This window comes from Sinohyriopsis cumingii, chromosome 12 (assembly GCF_028554795.1).
Source record: "Sinohyriopsis cumingii isolate HCF-2022 chromosome 12, ASM2855479v2, whole genome shotgun sequence".
Taxonomy (NCBI): Eukaryota; Metazoa; Mollusca; class Bivalvia; order Unionida; family Unionidae; genus Sinohyriopsis; species Sinohyriopsis cumingii.
This window is the reverse complement of record NC_142972.1, coordinates 55164309-55191715: the sequence shown is the minus strand read 5'-3', so window position 1 is coordinate 55191715 and position 27407 is coordinate 55164309. Positions and strand designations below refer to the sequence as shown.

At 35.7% G+C, this 27407-nt stretch overlaps 1 long non-coding RNA gene across 1 annotated transcript; it reads right to left on the bottom strand.

Moving 5' to 3' along the window:
- Positions 1-10302: 10302 nt before the first annotated feature.
- Positions 10303-22635, bottom strand: LOC149786490 (uncharacterized). Its single transcript, XR_016424927.1, has 5 exons — positions 22421-22635; positions 16394-16483; positions 13921-15790; positions 11678-13547; positions 10303-11305 (listed from the first exon to the last, which is right to left on the bottom strand). It is a non-coding gene; the product is annotated as an uncharacterized LOC149786490 (long non-coding RNA).
- Between the last annotated feature and the right edge of the window lie 4772 nt (positions 22636-27407).

Genomic DNA, 27407 nt, shown 5'->3' with positions numbered 1-27407 from the left:
TTTCACTTGGTGAATTAATGAATATGAGTATAACAGGTCACACAATGTGTGTCATAATTGCCAATCCTTTGTCGGAAATTACTTGAAATGAGCGGACAGATCTATTAATCAATATTTCAATTTTGTGGCTTGTCACGATGCGCATATTTTATTTTTAATTTTGGCATTAATTTTTTTTTACGGTTTTAGAAATCAATGTGCTTTTTACTATATTGCCTAAGAAAAATAGAGTAGAAAGCTCGTACTATTTCATGACGTATATAATAAATATCATAATTAATGCATGTTTGCATAGATATAGTGTTGAATATCAGTGACGGATCCAGAAATATTGCTAGGAGAGGCATAAACAAGTAGGCAAGGAGTCTATATTACGGAAGCCCAAACCGGGATCCATTGGGCGAAGTCGCAGGAAACTTCTGCAATATGATCGTTTCCAGTGCATAATTTGAACCATCTCATTGTAAGAATACCTACTCTAGGAAATTATCAGGCTGTTTCGCGCTCACTCGTGTCTAAGATCAGTGGACTCACTCATTAGTAGCTGTATGCGTCACTTGGGTGACGTTGTAGGGACAAAATTAACCCATAGGTTAACATGTTATAGCCGTTTGAGGGACAAGTGGATATTGATTCATGGGTTAACATGAGGGCGCCACTATAGAGACAAAGGAAATCCTGTGTTAAATGCGTCGATATGTTTAATATAGAAATGGCATTATTGTGATAAAATTGTTTATAGTAACGAAATTATTTATGGGACAAAGGTGATTATATGGGAGAGGGAAAATGTAACGTTAACTTTGTAATTGCTGTAAGACGTTTTCATGTTGTAAAATGTATGGGGACGTAGGAAAAACATTTTAGATACTTACGACACAGTCTGGTTTCTAGAACTATCCAGCACACACGGTTTGATTCCTATCTCAACACACATCCTTACCATCCAACGAAAAGAGTATGAGTGTTTATATTTACGTACTTTCAAATAAATATACAAGCATAATATCACACACAAGGGTAGAAAGTGTTTATAGATATACAGGCATAGTCTTACATACAAACAAAAGGGAGTAAATTTGTGTTGCCAACAACACGGCCATATACCAACACATTTATACCAAAACCCTAAATAAAACACAAAATAAGATAAATATCTCTCTTTTTCATAGATCTGGGCTTCTCTGAAAGAGACCTTTGGTGGACACTACAATCCTAAATGTGGGCTCGTTTTCTTCCTTCTGCTTCTCACCCTCCTCCTCTGGCATACAGTCAGGATGACCAAATCTTTTAAATGTATATAGGTCTTTCATCCAAGATAAATACAGTATGTCAAACTCCCTCTCCCTTCTTCACTCATCTTCTCTCTCCGTTTCCGTTCTCTCTTTTTTTCATCCTCTCCACTGCCCACGCTGCTCTAATCATCTTGACCATCACCTCTTCTACCATCTCCTTGGCTATTCTTAGTGAAGGCGTCTCCATTCACAGGAGTTACCCCACTCTCTCAAGTAGCTTCTTGCAAATTGCCCTACCTTCTTAATGTACATGATACATGGCACTGAGTGCACGACTGTCGCGTTAATGAATCAAAATTGTAGTAGTGTACGATCAAATTTGATCTTTTACGACTTCACGTCAGCATAAGCTGAATTTTTAATTGGTCATCGAGATGGAACCAGGAGGCACCACTACAGGCGTTTACACCTCTGCTGAGTACATGCACGCACTTTGGGGATTATAATCTTATGTGTATGGCACACTAATTAGTTTTTCGAAGAATGGCAATGTTTTCATTCAACGCTTTAAAACATGCATATCATGCAAACGCTAAACTTGTACAAACGATCAAATTCTGCCAGTTGTCTAATTCGGGTTATTCCCCAGAACCAACTATGTGTAAGTCAAGGTCTGTGATTAGAATCACGCTGCCCAGTTATACATTATCCTACTCGGAGCTGTTTGCAGTAATCATGTCAGCAATCAAGAGGTCATTCATCGGATGCCAAAGCAGGATGGGTTAGGATGGGATCGGTCCTGTGTGATTCAATCAGCTCATTCGTAATCTATGTTACTAGGAACACAGGACAGAAGCAATATTTTCTCTCAGAGCACTGATGTTTCCCGCTGCCTGGAAGAAGTTGGATTTTGTTCTTATGTCCATCCGTCTCTCAATTTTAAGTTTCTTGAAAGCTCTGTTAGAGTCGTTGGTAGTCCGTCGCTTGAAAGAATTGGGTCAACTTTAAAAGTCACAATAACCAAGCAAAGACACAGGAAACGTGTATTCTTCTTTAATTTGTACATCTAGATGTGAGCTAGTGCAATCCGGAGTTACCTGTGAGTGTACGAGTAACATCCGTAAAGAGGCACACACACAAAATCACTTTTGTCAGTGAAACCGAAATGTCGTTCTGCATCTGGGTACATTGTACAACATCGCAATTAAGTTCATGATCGAATTGTACAACTTAATTGGCCCCCTCGGTTTCTGTGTCGAATTACTGGACATCGTACTAGGTCAGCGTTTATAGTTAAAATGAAGTTTTTGTCTTGGAAAATTCCTTTTCGTATACTGTATTTCGCCGTGTACGTACAGTAACGTAATGTGGTCTGGAAGTTCCACTCGTTTCTGGTAGAAAAATGTTGTAAACTTTTTCTAAGTAATGACTGATCATTCGGCGCGTTTTTTAAACATACAATCTTGTATAAATCTAGACTTTTCAAGCGAAGGTCTTGATCTTCTCCTGGCTTTAAATCTTCTTACATGACATCAAATTTCATCACTTGGCTCGATCGATAGTTGAGTATAAAAAATTTAACTGTGCGTGTGGTATGAATTTTTTCCTGTCGGTCCAATTTATGAGATTGCTATAACGTCGGTTGATCTACGTAGAACTGTTATTATCAAAGTAATAATTTTAAACAGGCATTGGCTGTTTTATACGTGGCAATGATGACATTTTCAAACATGTCTGGATGTGCAAACTCGTTCACGTCTTTGTAATTGTCCACAGTCAAATCTTCACTGACGATCTCCACTGTTTCATGAATTCTCCTTTGTCGTCTGCCAGATGAAGGTAGTATCTTACATCTGCCACGTGTTACGTTCCATGGAATATTGGACGTTGCGTCACATTTTTCCCACAGACAATTTAACGTGACTTTGGCAAGCATGTGTCTTCCATCTCTCTTTTTCCAGGTGTTCCAAGGCATGCTTTCTAAGAATCGGTACCGTTCTTTGGATTTTGTCTTGTCTTCCTTAATACTGTTTCAATATGAGCAATTCATCGACGTAACCTAAGAAAATCCACTGACTCGAGTCTTCATCCTTACAGGAATGTTCTGTGGTAGGAAGTTACCAGATTTTGTATAGATTTTGTAAGCTGTATCCAAGAACAGATTATGAAATAACTCAACACTCGCTCACATTACTGTCAAAACAAGTTCTTCATACTTGTGGCAACATGACTGTTCTTTATTACATGTTTCAATACAAGTACCACATAACGGAAACACCGGCTTTCCTAAGTAAAGATGTCGTACTACAGGATGGTACAAATCAGTTAGAGGCAAGAGGCAAGTCTTTGTATTTGTTGGTCCCGACTGCAAATTCTTAGTTACATTTCCCACAATAGTCATTGTATCCACGAAATTATGTGATGCTGATGACATCTAAATGCTCTTGATGATGGTTTGTGTGACTGTATTCTCTGCCTGAAACGTCGGGTCCTCGAATTACAGGAGTTCCACGATCGACTTGAGGGTATGCTTTCAACATATAGTACACTCTTAATGATTAGCGAGAAGCCAACACGTCATTTCAGAAATGCCACACATCGTGTCTTTAGAGATGCCCTCTTTGGCTTTCTCTGATTTTCGACTGCTCCATATGCTTTTATCCATTCTGCAGTCACGCTCTTTTCGGCATACGTTCTCCCCACAACGATGATATTGGCTAAGCACATTCCATCTTGTGAGCTGTCGTTTTGGACAAGTCTGCCTTTGATACTGTGAATATTGTTCGCCAATATCACTTTTCTGCTTCAGTTACCTTTAGGAATTGAAACTTGCAGCGGGTAAATAAATGTTGGACGTATCGAACTTTGTTGATTAGTTTGGAAGGTGCTGATTCTTCCCGTGTACTAAACACGACCCAGACAAGAGATTTCAGTGTCGTGAATAATGGAGAGTATCAATGGATCTTCCTCTTTAGCTAAGCATTGACGCTTCAATGTCTTTAACAAGGAATCCCCGAAATATGTTATAAAACCTGCTTCTTTGTCCAGTGGTACTTCAGACTTGAACTCTTTAAATTTTACCATGTAGGTGTAATCCGTTATTCTGTACTTTCTATAAGACATTTGTTGCGTCTCTCGAATGTGATAATAATTTAAGGGAGTTAATGAACGACTTTCTATTTTAGTGGATCTGAACTGTCTTGTCTTGTGTCAGATGACGTAGATAGTGTTTTTCATGCTTTCACCGAAACGAAAGTCGTCTTCGTGTCTCGGGTTGTTCTTCTGATTTCTCGTTGGAATAGTATGATCATTTTATCTTGATTCCAAAATTTTATTTGGCTACGTTTTGCACACACTTGCTCAATATACACAAGGAAAACTTCTCGATTGAAGTGCATATAATTCAACAGATTTAAGACTGTGAAAAAGAAGACTGAAGACGAAAAATGTATCACTTTCCGGTCAGATTTACAGAGAGTCGTTAGAGGTATGCTTCAAACAAAACTAGTCGCCTAAAAATAAAAGTAGATACCTGCTAAATATATCACGTGATGGTCTCTTTCACCAGGGTTTAGTTAAAGACGCCTGATGAATTTGTCTTTGATACTTCAAATCTACAGCGTTTTGTTTTCTCTTCATTGCTTCTGTCTTTATCCATTCAATGTTACACTATTCTCCTCTTCGTATTCTTGCTTTCGTTTTTTTCTCCTCTTACTGTTGCTGAATAAATTTATATTCTGCTTCTTTATTACCTCGTAAACATTTTCCCAATTCATTCTTCTGTCTCTTTCGGAAATCAATCATTGACTTGAAGAGGACAGAAAATTAATCCAGAATAAATTAAAGTTATATTCTTCTGGAAAATAACACTCGTTTCAGCTGCATTAGTTGCCGTACTTACCATACTATCACTCCAAGTATACGAGGTATCTGAAGTAATGCAGCCCAATACAATGTCTACATTGTTCCAGTTGTATATATGGTAATCAAACTGTGCGCTCAGTGGTAAACAGTGCGCACGCTGTTGTGCCTATAATTGTATAAGACGTCACGCGTCTCCTCTCTTCCGGATGGAAGAGAAACTCTACGCTCTCACTGAAATCTTGTAACCCTCGTTTGGATTGGTGGTGCATTTAAATCAGTTTTGATCCGGTCTTAGGCTATTTGTAAAAGTTCTTTGTATCTTCAGCTGTCGGGGTATGTGAAACATTAAATTGCATTCTTTTTCTCTATCCGTGTTATGGGTTTGATATGTTGGATGTTATGGTATTTATTATAAAGTTCACAGATAGTCATGTAATGCCATGCTTTTAGATAGACTATACTCTCTTTTCATGTTAGCCATTTTATAACTGAATAGACGAATTTAATTCATGTATCTGTTGCATGTATTAAAGGGTGAGAAAATGTTTGTATAATTCTTTTAGAATGTTCTGATCAGATACAGAGTCATGATTCTCGTGGGTAGGTGGTTCTTTCAGGGGTTTTCCCGAGTTCTTCCTCCACCATTAATACTGGCCGCCATGTATAGCCTATAGCTTGCTGAAAAATGGCGTTAAACCCAACAACAACAACAACAACAGATTCATGAACGAACCTGTTTATTACAGTAATAATCTCGTACAGTTGTTCCAGTGAAATAATTTAAGATGTAATAAATAACTTCACATGCGCGCATGCGTACCGTACATAGCTGCATGTGTACGTGACGTGTGTCTCATCTAGCTCTAGTCATTATATTTTCAGATGTATGATCTTAAATGTATCTGTTCGATTTGGGGTGTGATTTTGAGAGTGATTTTGGGCTTAAAGTTTATATTATGGATGCAGAGTCGTAGGACTCACTGGGTTTTTGTGTAAGATGTGTGCTGCTGTCTTGTATAGTGGTTTTCTAATGGTGATGGAGGAAAGCTCGGGGACCAATGGGTCTTCAGCAAACTAGGAAACGTATAAGGGACCCTTCTGCAGACTGGAAGGACCGAGCCATCCTACGATATTGGTGTTACCAGCGATATTTCGTGGTAGTTAACTGGGAGCCATAAGTTACACGCTGCATTCTTAAATCATTTAGTATCACTGTTTGAGTGAAAATCAAATCACTGTATGCAGTATCGTTATTTGAGTGAAAACCAAATCAATGTATTCGGAATCACTATAAAAGTTAAAATCAAACAGATGTTACGTCTCTGTTGTCTTACACTAAGTAACATAACAGAGCATAAAGCAACAAATTTTGTATAATTCAATAAATAATCTTTTTCTAGAATACAAAGTATATATTAGAAAATGACTTTCACTATTGCGAATTAAAAGCCAAATAGTGCTAAATGTTTTGACTTTCACTATTGCGAATTAAAAGCCAAATAGTGCTAAATGTTTTATCACAAGTCCAAAATTATCGAGTATTCTAAATGAGTTTCCGTGGTATTCCGAATTAAGTCCAATGTATTGGGCAAATATGCCTATTGTCTGGAATAGTTGGAGATGCTAACATTCTTGATGTATCTCAATGATTTATTCCAAAATGATTTCAGATCAATTCACAGTAATTTCCAAATAGTTAATCCTTAAGTTTATAAGCACCTTGTAATTATAATGAACAACTGAAACAAATCCTCTCAAATATTAATTGAACACAAGTAAAATAACTGATTTTTCTTCCGATGTTAAGCTAGAATAAATACCTATAAAGTAAGCAACGCTTATATAAAAACTAAGAACGTTTCACAAACAGGATGAGGGTTAAATATCCATTTCTAGATCATTCTAACTTGTCAAAAAGGTCAGGTCGTTTAACAGCCAGCCAATCAGAAATTAGGTGACCCAGAATTTCCTACGGGTAAACCTATGACCTAAACTCAACTCCAGTCAAGTTAGTTAAAAAGATTATTTCTACACCTTCCAAGGTCAAAAGGCCTCAATAGAATTTTTACTCACACGAAATGTCCTCATCCCAAAGTAAAAGCCAACAATGGACACAATTAGTTATTTATAATGGTCCTTTTTCTACTAAATGACACTTACAGTCTATAATAACAAAAATTAACATACATAATATATGTATGTATCCTACTTGTGCGAAAAATATTATTCGTATTTGAGTACATATCCCAATCGTTAATCACTCTTGGTGACAAAATCATACGTCATTCAACGTTGTGCAAATCCATACCTTGACACCCTTGGTGGTAGATCCAGGATTGTCCTTTTTGTGTTTAATTTCTAAACATTGACCATCCAAGGCGATAGATCCATATATGTTTCATATTTGTCTATAAGACCCTTACGTTGATCTTTGCCGAATACTTGTTTAAATTCTATGTTTCTGATTAATTCCACTCTGCCACAGAAAAGCATTAAAATAAAGCTGACGTACCGGGTCTTCGCACCCACTGTGGAAACTTAAGCTGCATAAAAACAATTGATAGTTTTGTGGAGTTTATTGTAACAAAAAGCGATCACACATTGTTTGTTTTTTTATTTTAATTTTATTTTTATTAACATTTGCCGTGAATCAAATGATTATTGAAAACCACTTACTTTGGGCTCAGGTATCAACTAGGATGCCCCACTCGGGATTAGACAAACGTCGATACCAGAAGAAAAAAATATGTATGCTCCCTGTATTACAGTCTGAAGTACTTCATCATTTCTGTGAAACGAAAATATACCTCGGGTGTATGCTGATGCAGTATTTTACAGAAAAATCATATATCTTAATCGCCGAAAATGTATCCACGAAAAAGTAACCCAATCTATTCGGGCCACCTCAACTGTTTCTAAGACTGGATTAACTGTAGGATCGACCTGGTATATATTAATAAAAGATGTTTAAAATAACAAAAACAGAAATATCGTTCCTAACTTATCTGTAAACCCTTGTGTTGTAAAAAGAGGAAATGGTTGGAATAGCAGCTATTGGCAATATTTGTTTTTATGATCCGCAGGATTGGCCTCAAAGTTGCAAATGCCTATATAAAATACTGAATTCCTGGTTCAACATTATTAGTAATACATTTAATATCTTGATCTAGAAGAGAACGGTACCGGAATAAAGCGATGTATAAATGAATGAAATTGCGATTTTTCATTTTTGTAAACGTGGACCAACCATGCATTTTCCGACCAAATCATTGACTACTTCTGGGCATCATGCTAATTAATTATTTCTACCCTGGCATTTGCAGGGTACATTAATTCACTTTGTTTTGTTTATAAATCGTTGTTTACATATAATAAATACCCGGTGCATATGTTCAGGGTCCATTCTAGGACAAGCAATTGCAGGCGTTGCTTGTTTCTATATATAAAAAATGAACAGAAAATTTAACTGAATGTTCAGCAATCGCGCATTATATTTTGAGGCTCGACCTTTATTTATTCATTAAATACCTGCTTTCCTTTCTCCAAATCGAGGAGTCGAGATTTAGCCTCTAAATTTTGAGTTCCTAAATAAACCCTTTTTTGCTGACTTGCAAATTTTAATATTGTTCAATTTTCTGCAAATATATTTGCATGCAGGCCCATGAAGAAAACATGTCTTTAAACATATGCTTTCAACCTGGAAACAAATTATTATTATTATTATTATTATTATTATTATTATTATTAGAACTACCACTGCTACTATAATTCCCTCTATGCTAGTAGTTATAGTATCCGCCTAATGATGAAAAGAAATAAAATGTTGGTCGGGATAGAATCTCTAGGATCGTTATGGGGAGGGTTCTTTTCAAAAGGATTTGATCCATAGGTTTTTGAGTAGATATGGTATGATTTCAGTTTATGTTTAATATTGCTAGCTAAAGATATGTAAATGAACGGAAATCACTATGCTTTTCTTCACATGCGTACTGTGTGTGTGTGTGTGTGTGTGTGTGTGTGTGTGTGTGTGTGTTTACATTAAAGCCATGTCAAGACAACTTCACATTAACTGCTCACTCGTGGCAAATACGTTTTGAAGGCATGTTGCCCTGTAGAATGAGATGATCTGAATAATTTAAGCAATTTAGTGAATTTCATTTTTGTATACCTCTATTGCTTGGATCAAAACGAAATCTTAATGTCATCCTGTAACCCTGGATATATTACGATCTACTCCTTGATTCTCAATAAGTGTTTTCGAAAAAATAAAATAAAACTGTTATGTACATGTACTTAAAGAGGAGACGATATTGCTAGTAACTCATCTCCATTGTTCAATCAAACCAAAATAAATGATTCATTCGAAACTTAAACAAATGAAATTCAAATATTCTTTTATAAATATTGCTCAAAATTGTATTAGCTCTGTTAAATGTGAAGATTACACTATATACTCATAAATCAAACGGCTGGATAACACCTACACGCTTATATAACACGATCATTAAATAGTCATTTAATTAATAATAATAGTAATAATAATAATGTCTGACAGAGAGCAGCAGAAAAATGAAATACCGCAAAAATCTAGCAATACCGCAGGTGTAAAATTTCAGTACCTCCAACATATCCAGCAACTACATATTACAATATATCTGTGGATGTCATGCTGAATAGACCAAGCATTATAGTGAAGTGAAATACGTTATACAAGTCAATGTGAACCATACACTTGCTACTGAATTGTGTTCCTTGCATGTCACCAATACTACGTGTGCAGGTACAATCAAGCCCCTATGTTTACGCATTCCGTTTTGCAAGTTTTGTTTAAATTTGTATAATTTTGGTCCACTTTCAAATGTGGACAAAGTTTGTCAGAAGACCTTTAACAATGCCTTAGTTCCGATGCCATCTTGTCGTAATTTTGTTCCGGTCAGTGATAAATGTTGTTGTTCTTTGGGGGATATTTTTTTGTTTGTATTTTGTATCTTAGATACAGCTTCGTTGAAAGATATCACTTCACAAATGCAAAAGTAAGCTGTATTTTGAAAGCAAAGAAGAGCATGGAAGAATTTAATGGATAATTGCAATTTTTAGATAATCAAAAAGATAAAATGCGTTCACAGTAAATTTGTAATGGAACCAACGATATTCAACATGGTGATGTCTCCAGTTTTCTTCTTTTTTTCTCAAGACAAGACAAGACAGTAAAACTAGTTTATTTTATCAGTGGAATGCTAATAAAGAGAGATGTGGGTGCCACAAGTAGTAGAACTAGGAGGGGTATTCCAGTCCACGGTGTCAATAGGGGAAGGACAAAACGTTGCACGCAGAACGTCAGAGATGATGTTCCAAGATACACTGCAAACTGAAACCATAGCTTCACCAATTTTTTTTATAGACATGACTTGCATATTGCTTTGTCCTTGATGTACCGTTTACACCGAGAAACGTTAAAATATATACAGTATATGCAATAGGCCACAATACACCCACTAGTATCCCAACAGGGGTTACCGTCGCTGCAGTCAACGTTGGCGCGATTTCATCTGAAGAAATAAGAGAGCCTTGACAAGGAATTTTGCTATTTTGCTGTTTCCACCGAGGACAAACTTAAAGACATTTTCAACGCATACCCGGAGGGTCTGAACTCGGAAACTTTCTTCCTTTCCAACCACACACCATGTCGCAAAATGTTCACAGTTACATGTAAGTGGATTGTACCTGTCAAATTTCCCTTCACCACATTCATTCAACACTATTTCAGCCCTTCGAACAACCTCATCTGGGGAATACCGTGGATGAATATACTCTATGATGCGTAACTCATTTATCTTTATATCGTAGCGTTCTATTGTTTCGTAGATTTTAATTTTTCCATCTTGTTTCTCAAAATGAATTAATCTGAGTACTGCGTTATTACCGGAACATGAAAATGTTTCCTTTGATAATGGCATGATGTCTATATGGTTTACCAGAGCCTGCTGTACTTTGGCTCCGTAGAGATATATGCTGCCCACGTTTGTAACTATTATTTCTTTTGAACAATAAGCGCAACTGTTTCCTGCACCATCAGGTTGTTTTTAAAGTGTATTTTCAAATACATTCTTTACATGGGTTTCTAATGTAATGTTTCGATCTTCGTCTTCTAACTGACATCGTTTTCGATTATGGGTCGTTTGTAACATTTGTGAAGCCATCTTATCCTGCAAAAACAAACCAAACGTATTCACCTCTGTGTTAGGTGGAATAATGCCACAAATCCCATGTTGTTGTTTTTTTACTCTCCGATCTATCTATCCATGCTCATTTAATAGCAAAATTGACCACATACTTAACAGCGAAATATAAAAACATGATTGGTAAAATATTGTATTTATGTATTTTAATTCCTATATGGTCACATATGAAATATATATCCTTATCTTTTCAGGTGCGACAATTCAGGATTTCCTATCAAATCATGTTACGCTTGCTTGTGTGTGGCTACATAACTGACATTTGCAGCAAGAAAAAGAGCATAGTGTAGGCTAGACTAACCAATGGCAACTGCATTACCTGTCAGGCAATTAAATTACCTTTCGCCGAAGATAATGATTTTGTCCTGATCGTTTTTCTGTGAACAAGAAGATGAGCTGTTTGCTGCACAATCTAGTGAACCCGGTTTGTCAGATAAATTACCCACCCTCCGAATAAAAATGTATTGGAGGTTATGACCAGAACAGAGAGTATTTATGCAAATATTGCAGACAGAATTATCCACAACACATCAGTTCAGATTTAGTTCAGTTAGTCTTCTGACACCAACCGACATTTCTTGCGACTGTTTAGTTGCACTAGCTTGAAAGGATCTTTGGGCCATATTCAGAACATGTGGCTGCCTTCAGTGTTTGACAACCTGCAAATGTACAAGAAATCATATAACTCTACTTCCAGTCCAAGATTACACTAATGGAATATATAGCAATTTGTGGAGAATATTATAACAGATATTGCAAAATGAATTGCAATAAAAGAGGGCGATAACTCTTGCAAAACTCAATGGATCAGGCAGAATTGTTTGTATGTGCATCTTTAAATAATGACTATTATCTGCACTTAGTCTGACGGGAATACATTTAACAAAAGCATCAGTGACAAGTTGTTTGCACAAGAGTGTCTCTTATACACTGCATGCATTTGCAAGGTCAATTAATAGTAAACATTGCGTGCGCAAGACCATTTTTTGATATATGAGGATTTTCAGGTGATACTCATATTATTGAAGAGCCTTCATTGTGTTCTATTTGCTTTTGAAAGCAAAGACGAACATGGAAGAATTTAATGGATAATGCAAAGTTTAGATAAGCAAAAAGATAAAATGCGTTCACAGTAAATTTGTAATGGAACCAACGATATTCAACATGGTGATGTCTCCAGCTTTCTTTTCTTTTCAAGACAAGACAAGACAGTAAAACTAGGTCTATTTTATCAATGGAATGATAATAAAGAGAGCTGTGGACGCCACAAGTAGTAGAACTAGGAGAAGTATTCCAATCCATGGTGTCAATGGGGGAAGGACAAAACGTTGCACGTAGAACGTCAGAGATGATGTTCCAAGGTACACTGCAAACTGAACCCATAGCTTCACCACATTTATTATTAGACATGACTTGCATATTGCTTTGTCCCTGAAGTACTGTATACACAGAGAAACAGTAAAATAAATACAGTATATGCAATAAACCACAATACTCCCCGCTAGTATCCCAACAAGGGTTACCGTCGCTGAAGTCAACGTCGACGCGATTTCATCTGAAGAAATAAGAGAGCCTTGACAAGGAATTTTGCTATGTTGCTGTTTCCACCGAGGACGAACTAAAGACATTTTCAAGGCATACCCGGAGGGTCTGAACTAGGAAACTTTCTTCCTTTCCAACCACACACCATGTCGCAAAATGTTCACAGTTACATGCAAGCGGATTGTACCTGTCAAATTTCCCTTCACCACACTCATTCAACACCATTTCAGCCCTTCAAACAACCTCCTCTGGGGAATACCGTGGATGAATATATTTTATGATGCGTAACTCATTTATCTTTATATCGTAGCGTTCTATTGTTTCGTAGATTTTAATTTTTCCATCTTGTTTCTCAAAATGAATCAATCTGAGTACTGCGTTATTAAGGGAACATGAAAATGTTTCCTTTGATAATGGCATGATGTCTATATGGTTTACCAGAGCCTGCTGTACTTTGGCTCCGTAGAGATATATGCTGCCCACGTTTGTAACTATTAGTTCTTTTGAACAATGAGCGCAACTGTTTCCTGCACCATCAGGATGTTGTAAGTGTATTTTCAAATACATTCTTTACATGGGTTTCTAATGTAATGTTTCGATCTTCGTCTTCTGACTGATATCTTTTTCGTTTATGGATCGTTTGTAACATTTGTGAAGCCATCTTATCCTGCAAAAAAGAAAAAAAACGTATTCACCTCTGTGTTAGGTGGAATAATGCCACAAATCCCATGTCGTTGTTTTTTTACTCTCCGATCTATCTATCCATGCTCATTTAATAGCAAAATTGACCACATACTTAACAGCGAAATATAAAAACATGATTGGTAAAATATTGTATTTATGTATTTTAATTCCTATATGGTCACATATGAAAATTATATCCTTATATTTTCAGGTGCGACAATTCAGGATTTCCTATCAAATCATGTTACGCTTGTTTGTGTGTGGCTACATAACTGACATTTGCAGCAAGAAAAAGAGCATAGTGTAGGCTAGACTAACCAATGGCAAATGCATTACCTGTCAGGCAATTAAATTACCTTTCGCCGAAGATAATGATTTTGTCCTGATCGTTTTTCTGTGAACAAGAAGCGGAGCTGTTTGCTGCACAATCTAGTGAACCCGGTTTGTCAGATAAATTACCCACCCTCCGAACAAAAATGTATTGGAGGTTATGACCAGAACAGAAAGTATTTATGCAAATATTGCAGACAGAATTATCCACAACACATCAGTTCGGATATAGTTCAGTGAGTCTTTTGACACTAACCGACATTTCTTGCGACTGTTTAGTTGCACTAGCTTGAAAGGGTCTCTGGGCCATATTCAGAACATGTGGCTGCCTTCAGTGTTTGACAACCTGCAAATGTACAAGAAATCATATAACTCTACTTCCAGTCCAAGATTACACTAATGGAATATATAGCAATTTGTGGAGAATATTATAACAGATATTGCAAAATGAATTGCAATAAAAGAGGGCGATAACTCTTGCAAAACTCAATGGATCAGGCAGAATTGTTTGTATGTGCATCTTTAAATAATGACTATTATATGCACTTAGTCTGACGGGAATACATTTAACAAAAGCATCAGTGACAAGTTGTTTACACAAGAGTGTCTCTTATACACTGCATGCATTTGCAAGGTCAATTAATAGTAAACATTGCGTGCGCAAGACCATTTTTTGATATATGAGGATTTTCAGGTGATACTCATATTATTGAAGAGCCTTCATTGTGTTCTATTTGCTTTTGAAAGCAAAGACGAACATGGAAGAATTTAATGGATAATGCAAAGTTTAGATAAGCAAAAAGATAAAATGCGTTCACAGTAAATTTGTAATGGAACCAACGATATTCAACATGGTGATGTCTCCAGCTTTCTTTTCTTTTCAAGACAAGACAAGACAGTAAAACTAGGTCTATTTTATCAATGGAATGATAATAAAGAGAGCTGTGGACGCCACAAGTAGTAGAACTAGGAGAAGTATTCCAATCCATGGTGTCAATGGGGGAAGGACAAAACGTTGCACGTAGAACGTCAGAGATGATGTTCCAAGGTACACTGCAAACTGAACCCATAGCTTCACCACATTTATTATTAGACATGACTTGCATATTGCTTTGTCCCTGAAGTACTGTATACACAGAGAAACAGTAAAATAAATACAGTATATGCAATAAACCACAATACTCCCCGCTAGTATCCCAACAAGGGTTACCGTCGCTGAAGTCAACGTCGACGCGATTTCATCTGAAGAAATAAGAGAGCCTTGACAAGGAATTTTGCTATGTTGCTGTTTCCACCGAGGACGAACTAAAGACATTTTCAAGGCATACCCGGAGGGTCTGAACTAGGAAACTTTCTTCCTTTCCAACCACACACCATGTCGCAAAATGTTCACAGTTACATGCAAGCGGATTGTACCTGTCAAATTTCCCTTCACCACACTCATTCAACACCATTTCAGCCCTTCAAACAACCTCCTCTGGGGAATACCGTGGATGAATATATTTTATGATGCGTAACTCATTTATCTTTATATCGTAGCGTTCTATTGTTTCGTAGATTTTAATTTTTCCATCTTGTTTCTCAAAATGAATCAATCTGAGTACTGCGTTATTAAGGGAACATGAAAATGTTTCCTTTGATAATGGCATGATGTCTATATGGTTTACCAGAGCCTGCTGTACTTTGGCTCCGTAGAGATATATGCTGCCCACGTTTGTAACTATTAGTTCTTTTGAACAATGAGCGCAACTGTTTCCTGCACCATCAGGATGTTGTAAGTGTATTTTCAAATACATTCTTTACATGGGTTTCTAATGTAATGTTTCGATCTTCGTCTTCTGACTGATATCTTTTTCGTTTATGGATCGTTTGTAACATTTGTGAAGCCATCTTATCCTGCAAAAAAGAAAAAAAACGTATTCACCTCTGTGTTAGGTGGAATAATGCCACAAATCCCATGTCGTTGTTTTTTTACTCTCCGATCTATCTATCCATGCTCATTTAATAGCAAAATTGACCACATACTTAACAGCGAAATATAAAAACATGATTGGTAAAATATTGTATTTATGTATTTTAATTCCTATATGGTCACATATGAAAATTATATCCTTATATTTTCAGGTGCGACAATTCAGGATTTCCTATCAAATCATGTTACGCTTGTTTGTGTGTGGCTACATAACTGACATTTGCAGCAAGAAAAAGAGCATAGTGTAGGCTAGACTAACCAATGGCAAATGCATTACCTGTCAGGCAATTAAATTACCTTTCGCCGAAGATAATGATTTTGTCCTGATCGTTTTTCTGTGAACAAGAAGCGGAGCTGTTTGCTGCACAATCTAGTGAACCCGGTTTGTCAGATAAATTACCCACCCTCCGAACAAAAATGTATTGGAGGTTATGACCAGTACAGAAAGTATTTATGCAAATAATGCAGACAGAATTATCCACAACACATCAGTTCGGATATAGTTCAGTGAGTCTTTTGACACTAACCGACATTTCTTGCGACTCTTTAGTTGCACTAGCTTGAAAGGGTCTCTGGGCCATATTCAGAACATGTTGCTGGCTTCAGTGTTTGACAACCTGTAAATGTACAAGAAATCATATAACTCTACTTCCAGTCAAAGATTACACTAATGGAATATATAGCAATTTGTGGAGAATATTATAACAGATATTGCAAAATGAATTGCAATGAAAGAGGGCGATAACTCTTGCAAAACTCAATGGATCAGGCAGAATTGTTTGTATGTGCATCTTTAAATAATGACTATTATCTGCACTTAGTCTGACGGGAATCCATTTAACAAAAACATCCGTGACAAGTTGTTTACACAAGAGTGTCTCTTATACACTGCATGTATTTGCAAGGTCAATTAATAGTAAACATTGCGTGCGCAAGACCATGTTTTTATATATGAGGATTTTCAGGTCATAATCATATTATTGAAGAGCCTTCATTGTGTTCTATTAAAAATTGTAAAATTAGTTACACTGACAGGATTGTATCGTGCACCACATCGAGGTACAAGATAAAAGGGGCAGTAACACTGGGCACAACGGCGGGAACAAAGTCACTCGTCAATGTCTATATATTTGCTTGATGATCATAATATTAACTAAGTGTCATGGTTACGCATTGAAAGCTGTGTGACTAGTTGTGCTAATAAGATTGCGACATACTAAAACAAATTGTCAAAGCAAAAGTTATTTTTCGATATACGCATTTTCAGCTGATGACCGTAATATATATATATATATATATATATATATATATATATATATATATATATATATATATATATATATATATATATATATATATATATATATATATATATAACTTTAAGGCAATCCATCTAAAACTGCTAACTATAGTTCGTTCCACATAGCATTGTAAATTATATCCGAGTCTGTTTTTCATTTAATTTTCACGTCAGCGTCTCTAAATGTAGCTAAAATTGCACAAATGATTTAAACATCGATCTTATTGATTTACAGCCCAGCACCGTTCATTCAATGAATGCTGAAAAAGACTGGTCGGTGTAGATGTAATCCGCCATATTCGTCTTGAGTGCTGGAAGATTCAGTTTTTGATATTGCAAAGAAATCAAAAGAGTCAACCATATAATGGCAAAATAGGAAAGCTGATCAATCCTTTAACAAAAATCGAGTCTTCCACAGGTTATGGCTACATCAAACAATTTGGCGTAAACATGTTACCTGGTTTCAGCATGTAACAAGTGACAAGTGTTACACTGTTTGTCTATACAAATGGTGTTGAAATAGTTCGTGCGAGAAATGAATTAAGTACTTTCACGTACATTCAAAGAAGCTAACTTGAAAATTCACCGAGCTACAAGCAAGGATATCATTTGCGATACTGTGTGCAACGAACAACAGTTTCGCTAATGATCTTTTCTATGCTTAAGCCACATAATTTAGCAATAATTCTAAGAACAATTACGGGAGCATGATGATGAGTATACTCAGCAGATGATCATTATTATTACCAAGAGTCATGGCAATCAATATAAAAGGAAGGACTAGTTTTGCGAACGAGATTCTCATACACTGTATTAGGTTAATAGACAAAATGAGTATTCAACAGCTGCATATCAAAATATTCTGACCCACCCATCCCCACAAAGCTTTAATTCTGGTGGCAATCCCCAATCGAAAAGTTGTTGAATGGAAATTCTGAAACCACCACACTACACCACACTAACAATTAAGGCAGGAGTGAAGTGATATGTCGATATGCGCTATTTTCCGATGATGACCATAATATTTTCTAGTATTGCCCATCCATTAAAAACTACGGCAATCGTTCCGTTAACGAGATTGTATTATGCTATAGAATGAAAGAGCAAGAACTCACGCAAACATTGTGGGTGCACAATGATTTGTTGATTTACTCATCTTTAGTTGATTACCATAAGAAAAAAACGGAAAATTATGTGTTAAAAATAGTAACAGAAAAGACGGAAAACCAACAGGTCTTTAAAATTCCACAAATAAATTATTTTGCTCCGAATACAAAGGGAAAATTTATAAGGAACTTACAGTTATATCACTAGTACAAATGAATAGAGTTCCGATTAAATTCCAGTGAATGTGCTGATGTGCCTTTAGTCTTGAATATGCTAGTGGCCTGGAATGTGGAGATGTGTCAACAGTCTTTTACGTATGACAATAATATAATCCAAGATGGCCTTGTCTGAATTCATTATAATTCCAAAATTAATGTTTCTGTTCAATAATATTATTGAGCACTTTGTAATTCCAGTAGATAATATTTGAATAAATAAAGGTACCCAAATACAAAACAGAACAAAACAATAAGAAACATTCTGTTTCAGATGTTAAGGCAAGAATGAGTAATTTTCCAAGTAAAAAAAAAAAACATTATATACCAAATGCACAAAAGTAGGACCAGGATAAGAGCCAAAACTTCATCTCTAGAACATTCTAAGTTATCACCAAGAAATTGTCTATTATTAAAACTATAATAGAGAACATGGCGAACATCAGGCACGTCAGGTTTTTCCATCGGGGAATACCAATGTGCATGACTCAGATTAAGCTAAACATGTTTACCTCCAGGTACAACATGAGCTTGATTTTGGATTGAGGTCAATTACAAATTAAAATATACATAGCATATAATCATGGAGAAAAAACTAACAAACAATGCAAATTAAATATACATACCAGTTGACAAACACAGATTGCTTATATCACAAGCCCACTTTTCGCATGAAGGAAAAGAAAAGTAAGTTGGATTACAATAGAAAATATATTTCTCTTGTTATGTATATTTAATTTATATTCTGTGTTAGACCTTTGTCTATGATTAACGATAGAATTTTGATGTGTGCCTGATTTGTCTTGTTTATAAGTTATAAATAAATTGTTTACTGCAATTTGAATTGAAGATCTAGCCTTGTTTACAAGCTAAGCCCACATTCTAGTCATTTAATTCGTTCGTGCGTTTTTCATTAACATTGACTACTGGTGTAACTAGTCTCTACTGTGAACAGTGGTTGAAATCAAAATCCTCAAAGTCGCTTGCTGAAATTGATGCACAATATATATGTTTTTCATACCCTTTACCCATTAGATGACCCATATTTCCATAACTCCTTTCGACAACATTTGTCATAACTTCCTTCGTGTGTCGAATCTATTCCCTACACAAAAAATACCAAGGAAAGGGCCTCCTAAAAAATATTTAAAGCGCAGACGTAATAACCCAAATGTTTATGCATCCTCTTGCAGCACGTGCTGTGCCCAACGGCTTTATCTAGCCGCGCATTTCTCGATTTCCATGTCAAAACTCTTTAAAGAGCGGATTAATGGTCCAAGTATATACATAATATATAATCTTCTTACGCAACGTTTTGTACCCGACCCCCCCCCCCCCTTCACCTTTGTAGTCTCCAATTTCTTGAAATAGGCTCGAATAATTTTGTATTAATTTTGAATACTATTGGAACAGATCTCTGACTAGAAACTGACCAAGATACGTTGAAATTGATATCGTCGTGGTAGGCATTTAGCTCGTACTTGAACTCAGAAATACTACAAATAATTCTCCTCTAAGCATATTATCTCCAGGGGTGGGCGTGTCAAACTTAATTGGATATTAGTAAACATTTCGAATCCGAATACGAATACTTCACGCAATGCACGACACGACTCAAACACCTAATTTATCCTATCTCAAATTACTATACAGGTATTCCTAGCAATATCATAAACTCTTCCTACATATAATCGGTGATCAATTGTATTCAGCTGTATATGTCAGTACCAAAAAAACACTCGTCTTTCTCCAACTGAGATTGAATAACACTAATGAAAGCCCTGAAGAGCTTTCAATAGGCAAGAAGTGTCGACGATTTTCTTATTGAATTGGGAATAAAGAATGCATAGCCAAAGGAATAAGTAGCGAAATGTACGTAGGATTGGTTGAATCGGGAAGAAGTAAATTGTTGTTTATTCTTTACTGAATTGGTGACTGATTACTTTTTCCTTATTCAATCAGGAAAAAGGAATAAGGAATAAGTAAACAACCTGATGTATATATGTTTTCGCATCATAAAGTTTCTTTGTAATCTTTGAAGCTTTGAAAGTGTCGGTGTCCATAGAGAACATTCTATTTCACCGATTGCTCTCCGCGGACTTCGGCAATACTTCTTTTGTGAGCCTATTGTCTCCCTACACATAAACTATCAGCTAACGATCCATGTCAAAGTCATATTAGGGGTGAATTATTGGTTTCTACACATGCACTGAATAGGTAATCTCCTTGTTGGCTTTGTAGTATCTAGCATATACTGAGGAAATGATTATTCAAATTAGGTTTGACGAATATTTTTAAAATTTTCCAAGTGTTGGTAGGGATTTCTAAAAAAAAACTTTAATAGGGTAGTTGAAATCAATATCCTCTAAATAGGGGTCCAATTGGTTCAAATTCTTGATATTATCTGATCACTATGCATCTTCTATGCATAGCCGGCATCTATTAGGACCCGCTTGTGACTTTTATTAGTCTCACAGAATTTTCTCAAGACATGTTTTGAATTCTCTTGCGGTCGATCGTAACCCAAGAGATATACTCTGAAAGATCGGTCCATCTCAAAATCCTTATGGACGGAATATTTCATTTGCGGAATTAAAGGGTATATTTATATAGTTATATATCGCTATAGTTATATATCGCTATCGGCTAGAAGATTCTTTTCGTAACGTTTCCATCTGTTGGAGCAGATCCGTAACGTGAAACTGTTAAAGAGGGTTTTAGATGAAAATACTTTAAAAGAATGGTTCACGTTTTTGAAAATGTATGTTTGTATCCAGATTGAAATGAGAACACTCGTATATCTTTGATTGTGGTAAACCAATTGATTCGTCTCTACATAATACTGGGGCTATTAGATATTTATGCCCTGAAGAGCGTTCACATTTGTAACATTTGTAATCAGCAATAGGTAAGTGTTAACATATTCCTTACTGAATCGGAAATAACCATCTGGATGCCAAACTGTTCCAAGTGGTAAAAAGTAACTGGTAACGTACTCCTTATTGAATCGGTAACAGGAATAAGGAATACGTAGCCAACTTTATTTCAGTGAATCACTGACTGTTCATCTATTGATTTGATTAACTGTCATCTCCTATAAAAATACACGTACGTTTGGAGTTTGTGCACTATGTGTGGTAACCTTCTGATAAGTATAACTTAGATATAGCCAAATGGGGTATATTTTACGAGATTGTGCTTTAAAATTAATAATCATCAACTAGTATAAAACGACGTATTATTTTCACTCTAACATAGAACTTTAGAAACTATAAAATTATCGGGTTCAGCCGAAGATCTTTGATTCTTTACATAAAATAGTCCTGTACTTTCAACAACACAAAAGCCTGAAAGTTACAGAAAAGACAAGTAAACGATTTATTTCAAACCTAACTTACCACTGTACCTTTCTTCATTTTTTCAGCAAACAATGCTCACCTACATTCCGCAGGCTAATCTACCTGCATTTATGCAAACAGTCATACGGATAATCAAACAGACATACAGAAAGACACAGAGGCGTAGCTATGATATTTTGCGCCCGGGGACGAACTATAAAATTGGCGCCCCAGCCCCCTCCCCGTTTAATCACATTTTTTAAATATTACCCTTGTTTACTTACTATAATGTAACGTTGTAAGCCTCATTTTGGCGCCCCTGTACCTTGGCGCCCGGGGACATATGTACCCCCCTGCCCCCCCTAGCTACGCCTCTGGAAAGACATACAGTATTACATTTACATACCCAAGCAGATCTTTAGCTTTACCTTTACCACTATTGTTACAAACCTACTAAAACATGCATGTTTACCGCCCTTCCAATACATACACAGTGACACGGACTCCTGCTCTACTGTATTCATTACTTACATGGAATCACATAGTAGGATGTGCACGTAGTGAATACCATAGAGTAAAAACAAAGGTATTTACCTATCATGAACCGACTGACTGTGCTAATTACTCAGCAAAGTAGCTCCCGGGCTTTTAGCAAAATTTTACATCAAGATTTGAAGAATAATCGCTCAAGGTCGTCCACAAAATGCATTCAAGTTTGTGCAGAACCCGTGAGTATACTGTGTGATTCCTGCTTGCAAATTAAGGATCTCAAACTATCTATATTTGGAATGAATAAAAAACCCGGCAAAGCTGTTAATATTTTAATTCAAACGCAGCAGACCGGCAAGCGCGTTTAGAATTTAAAGTATTTTGTCTAAAAGCATTCTGTTATATGTGATTGTAACTGCCTGCTTTTATTTGACAATAATGTTGTAATTGATACAAGTGTATGCTATTTATGGGTCTTACTAAACTACGCAACGACAGGTTAAGGACGGGCAAAGACGGCACATGCACATTTTACACTAACAATAGTGGGAAATATTGAATGTTGATTTAAATTGCATAAAAACAGAAATGCTTTTATTGTTCGTTTGTTTTAATGTATATTTGCATTTAGGAGTTCTAATGAATTAATGCGCAGATTCAGAGGTTTTGTTTTGTTAAGAAAAAGTGAGTCTGGTTTAACAATGATGCAGTAAATTATGTGGGATATATATATATATATATATATATATATATATATATATATATATATATATATATATATATATATATATATATATATATATGTATATATATATATATATATATATATATATATATATATATATATATATATATATATATATATATATATATATATATATATATGGTAAGCACTGAGGAAAAGAGAAATGCAAAGACATTAAAGACCTTTACTTAACTGAATATTTCCTGGTACATGCTTAACAAAAGATATTATATATATATATATATATATATATATATATATATATATATATATATATATATATATATATATATATATATATGCGTGTGTGTGTGTGTGTGTGTGTGTGTGTGTATTGACAGTTGTAGTTTTCTAGACCACAGTGCAAAGACGCGCAAAGACAGGAAATGGGCGGGCAAATGCGGGCAAAGACAGGCTAAGACGCGCAAAGAGTGTTCAAAAACGTACTTGGATAGTACTTTACTGGGCACTTTTCTTTAGTAAAGTTTGTTAAGCATTTGCTACACATTTGTCGATATGGAGCTGCACAGATGTGTACCCGGAAGTAGGACGTAGGACACGGACCCTGCTTTTAAGTCCTATAATTTTGAATTTTATGTATGCAAATTACATACTTAAGAAGTAGTTGAATTATCGTTTGGTTTTAATTAAAATATTAACAATCAATGTACGGTATTATCTTTATCATTACCAATGTGCATAGTTTACAAGGAATTTAATACTTACTTCTTGGTTTTTATTTAGTTTTAGTATTAATAGATATTATTTTCATTTCACAATACATATTATTTAAATATTAATAAAAGAACTTACTTTTTAAGGAGTGTAAGTATAAAGAGATGATAACTGGAAAAATTGAAGCAAAATTATGGAAATGCAAATGTAAATCTCTAAACGAACATTAAACGTGATCAAATGATATAGTACATTTACCATAACGTAGATTTTGCGTACAATGTAAAAGTGAAGCCCGATGGTAAGTTTGTTTTTTCATTGGTTTTATTCCCGGTAAAAGTATTCTTGAAGTGACCTTGCAACCAGTCTGCTTGTTAGGGTTTCTCGCAAGGATATGAGGCTTTGGTACTGTGAAGACCAATCTGATGACATTACAGGCGGTAATTTTGACTTATTCCCCCGTGTAATAACTAAATCCAATGCTCTCTTGGCTATTTTAAATTTTCAAAATGAGGAAAATATTGAGTTCCTTCCTTTTCTTTAAAAGAGGGTACTAACCTTATATTTCTGGTAACATCAAAACCTGAACTTGTGTATAAAGGAAGGGGTATTTTAGCCTGTTATATCTAATTCTTTTAATCTAAATTGTATTTCTCTGTCTTCTTTTTGCATTTGCATTTATCTGGCTTCTTTCTCTTTTCGCATTTGCATTTGCATCACATCCGTTTTAAGCTGTAGCTTTCTTATCTCTAATTCCATGGGGGGGGGGGATAACTGTAATTTTCTTAATATCCTGTCCGAAACAGACAGACTTCCTGATCAAACTTGTGGATCCAGCATAAGTGATCATTGTCAATGAATTTTACAATAAAAGTTTTTTTAATCTATATTCGAGATTGTTTTCAATAAGAAATGTCTACGACTTTGTTTGGTATTGCTTTTGTGTAGTACTCTTTGTCTGAAAATATTTCGTCACTAAAGTTGTACACATATACATGTGATGTATGTTAGCAGCAGAAGCAAAGACTGATATCTTAAATGATGTAAAGTAATGTAGATTTACAATGTATTTAACGAAGTTTCAGCCGAGAAAACACATTTTGAGACCCTAATTTGCATGGACAAGACATCTCCATTACTGCAATCAAGACTTCTCGTAATATTTAAAATATTTTGATGGAAGCATCACACAAACAGTTTGAGGTTTCCCAAAAATAAAAGAGCATTATTAGCTGTTTTCAACCTTTTTTGTATGTCAAGACGAAATAGCTGATGCAAAACAGCGTCGTTTAGTCAGCTAGCCCATTAGTACGACAAGTCACTTACAGTGAGACCTCGGTGAATTTGCTTATGAACACAACGGTGCTTCCATTCCAACTTGATAACTAAGATTGACGGAATTCTGCCATGCAGTGCAAAATTAGTTCTTACATTTTGTAATATGATGTGCTGTTGAATCGTAATAATACTTACATGACGAGATTTGACCATGTGAAAGTCACATGACCAAAGCAACCAAATTAAATTCAGTCAGACTCGTATCTGATCGGTCGAAAGAAATTAATGGAAATACCGACTATCGGCTGATGTGGCATGGTAATTCGTAATGGCGATAGTTATACAAGTTGTGAAAGGTCACTCATTTATAAAAGCCAAATTCGAACTCCTAACAACACAATCCCAAAGAAATTTATTTGGCCCAGACTAAATATTAAGCTTCCTACACCTGATAAGTCAGAAAAATTCCGATATTGGTTAAGAGGATTTGACTCTTCTAAACTGCAATTCCTAATTTGGGGATTTATGCATGTGTGTCATGTTTGTTCCCATTCAAACACAAAACCTCGACGCTTTCATACTAAATCCTGCCGTTGTTTGAGAAAAAATACCCAGGTCCCTCTTTCCCTCTTTTTCATCCGTCACCTCTTAGTTTAGTTCAAAAGAAAATGAGTGTACATTCTGAATTAACCACTTATTACGTCACAAGGTTATGTTATAAATGATGGTATACTTCTACTAGCACGATGTCCCCCGCCAGTCATATTATGCTGACACCAGGCCGACCAGTCCTAACACTAACCTCTTAATGATGCGCGCCTAGCGAGGCAGCAGTACAATTTTTATATGTCTTTGGTATGATTCGGCCGGGGATAGAACCCGCGACCTCCCGCGTCCGACGCGGAAGCACTAACCACTCGTCCACCGGAACGTTCCCTACTGTTGTGTATCTAATGTCTAGTTGTTGTTCTTTTTAAACCTATTATAATGTTCTAAAATATCGCTCTCGCTCTCTCTCTCTCTCTCTCTCTCTCTCTCTCTCACTGGACTATATTAGCAAGATACGGGCGAAAATCTGTGAAAAGACGAACTAACAGGAGGATTTTCGTTCGAGTCATCCCAAGATGCCGCTGGACTTACGAATGATGGTATAAGTTGATTCAAGCCTACCAAAGGGAGATTGAGAGACAGAGAGAGTTTATGTCGTTAGTACTGTTATTAAAGCAAAATGATTATTTAGATCGACTATAAATACATTAAAATATTTTAATTACCTCTTGTTTTTTCATCATTTCTTTTGGTTTCTATTCCACACTAATTTCCATACGCTGGTCCGTGAAGGTGTGATCGTACATGTCAGTGATTGGGCTAATCATGTATTTGTAGTGCTCTACTTTCTTCATTAATACCATCTTGCAATTTTAAATGATAAATGTGTCTTATATTGATTTTATCAATGTAAAAAATCGAAACTCAAAAAGAAAACCATCAGCTTATAAAATTGCGAAGGTGATTTTAAATAGCAACAAAAGGCACCTACTGCATTTTGTAGCTGATACACTTGGTAAGGAATGGAGCAGTTCATTCGCTATGACAATACACAGTTGCCTATAGTCAATCTTAAACGCCATTCAAAGTGAAATCACATGTATTTGCATGTGATATAAATATAATATATGTACAGTATGTATACTGTATTAATTATAAACCACTCGTATACATTTTTCATTAAAAGGATGTTCGACAAGCCTCTTTTTCTTTTAACGAAAAATATGTACATCTCGTGGTACACGGACTTCACGCCCTAACACAACCATGGAAAGATTGCAGGCTGCATTATATGCCGAGATTCCCGGCCCAAAACAATCTTCTTCTCAAAGATTATTTTGATGCATGTCGCCTATGAGTAATTAGGTAATACTTGTACATGTTAATAATGTAACTCGTGTGAGATTTATTTTACAGGCATGCTTAATAAATCACGTATTTCATAATTTCTATAGCCATTTCCATTCTTTAAATGCCTAATCAATCAGCCTAATCACTAGCAACCCAATCAGTGTTTATCATCTATTGTATGATTGTTTACGTGAAAATTACAGAAGGCTGATAACTCTTTATTGTTTAAAAGAAGAAGTAAACGAATTAAAATAAGTGTACGTAACTCCTTCTCAAACGTCAACTCGTCAGAGAGAGTTTAAATGCATGTCGCCGACTTCATGGTGACTAGATGATTATTGCTGAGCAAATGAATAAGTCATTGTTCTCAAATCATTTAGTTTAAGAACAAAATATTATTCCATAAAGTCTAGGTTTCATTGCTGTACATGTTGATCTGGTAGCATATCTAGGCGTAGTAAAGTGAATTTAATAACGGTTCCAAAAGCAAATCAG